Below are 2,256 nucleotides of genomic sequence, written 5' to 3' on the forward strand. Positions count from 1 at the left end.
AAGAAATTATTTGTAAATCAAAACCACAATGAGCTATCACCTCATGGCAGCCAAAATGGCAAGTATCAAAAAGACAACAAATAACACGTGTTGGGGAGGATATTTATATTTTAAAAAGGGGGAAGCTTTCATGCACTGTGAGTGGGCATGTCCACCGGTGCAGCCACTATGGAAAACAGTATGGAAGTGCCTCAAAATGTTAAAAATAGAACTACCCTATGATCCAGTAATTCCACTTTGGGTATTTACCCAAAGAAAACGGAAACATTAATTTGAAAAGATGTATGCGCCCCTATGTCTATTGCAACATTACTCACAATAGCCAAGCTATGGAAGCAGCCCAAAGCGTCCACTGATGGGTGAATGGATAAAGATGTGGGGTGTGTGTGTGTGTAACGGAATGTTACTCAGCCATAAAAAAGATCGCGATCTTGCCATTTGCCACAGCCTGGATGGATCTTAGAGGGGGTTATGTTGAGTGATATGAGTCAGAGAAAGACAAATACCATATGATCTCCCTTATATATGGGATCTAAACAAACAAACAAAGGAAAAACAGAAACAGAGAACAACCTGGTAGTTGCCACGGGGGAAGGGGATCAGGGGATGGGGAAATAGGTGAAGGGGATTAAGAGATACAGACTTCCAGGTATAAAATAAGTCACGGAGATGAAAAGCACAGCCTAGGAAACAGAGTCAGTGATACTGTAATAACATTGCATGGTGACAGATGGTAACCATCCCTATTATGGTGAGCATTGAGTAATGTATAGAATTGTCAAATCGCTATGTTGTACACCCAAAACTAATATAACATGACATGTCAAGTCTAGTTCAGTAATAAAGATTTTCTTAAAAGAGAGAGGCCCGTAGAAGAGAAATTATTGACAATCTTGTTAAGTGCAGTAACAGCATGATAGTAATATATATATTTAAGTCCTTGTCTGTTAGAGATTCACAGTGGAGTATTTACAGGTGAAATAATATATCTGCAGCTTATTTAAAAGTACTCCAAAAGGGGGAAAGGTGCACACATATGGCAGTAAGTGGTCGGTGGACGTGAACAAAACTAAATGTGAAAACCATTGTTAATGATCAAAGTTGATTTAATGGACACATCAATGTCGAATATACCATTCTCTCTGCTCTCATGTGTTTTTAAATTTCTTTTTTTTTAATTTCTATCATAAAAAGGTGAAATAACATTCATGAGTGAGAGGAGGAAAAGTAGCAGGAGCCAGATCATAAAGGGCCTCCTATGCCAGGCAGGGGAGGCCATACTAGATCCTGCAGGTGAGGGAGCCATCAGCGAGTTTTAAGCTAGATTGGCCTGATGAGATTTGTGTTTTAAAAAGATCACACAGCTACTGCACAAGAGAAATGAGACAGCTGAGGTCCCGTTCCAGAATGGCTCTCTATGAGAAACCTCTGTTTACCTCAGTTGGAGTCCTAAAGCCTTCCTCCCTTGACCCACAATGCCTTTCTCCTTACCATTTACTTGGTAAGAAAAACAGTGGGAGTGTGTGTGTTAATGCGTGTGCATGCATGTGTGTGTGTGTGTGTGTGATAGAAATTTTTTTGCAATATATTTTTGCGGTAAAAAAATTCAAACGATGGAGATAATGGCTCCTTCATAACCCCATGTCTCAGCAAGAACCACTATTAGAGGTCAGTGTTTATCTTTCCAGGCTTTTTTTCATTTATTCCATAAATATTTCTTGAGCACCCACTATGTACCATATCTGTGGACAAAACCGGGAACAATTCCTTTCTCTCTCTTGCTCTCTCTTGCTCTCGCTCTCTCTCTCTCTCAAATAAATAAAATTTTAAAAAAACTACTAGAGCTAATAGACAAATTCAGCAAAAGTGTAGGGTACAAGTTTAACAGACAAAAAAATCAGCTGTGTTTCTATTATCAGTGAACAATCTGAAAAGGAAAGGAAGGAAACAATTTTATTCACAATAGCATTCAAAAGAATAAAATACTTAGGAATAAATTCAACCACAGTGGTGAAGGACTTGCATACCAAAGCCTGAAAAATGTTGCTTAAAGAAATTAAAGAAAGGATGCCTGGGTGGCTCAGTCAGTTAAGCATCTGCCTTTGGCTCAGGTCATGATCCCAGGGATCAAGTCCTGCATTAGGCTCCCTGCTCAGTGAGGAGCCTGTTTCTCCCTCTGCTTGCTGTTTCCCCCTGCTTGTGCTCTCTCTTTCTCTCTCTGAAAAATAAATAAATATTTTAAAATAAATATATAAA

The sequence above is a fragment of the Mustela nigripes genome, chromosome X (assembly GCF_022355385.1).
Source record: "Mustela nigripes isolate SB6536 chromosome X, MUSNIG.SB6536, whole genome shotgun sequence".
Classification (NCBI taxonomy): Eukaryota; Metazoa; Chordata; class Mammalia; order Carnivora; family Mustelidae; genus Mustela; species Mustela nigripes.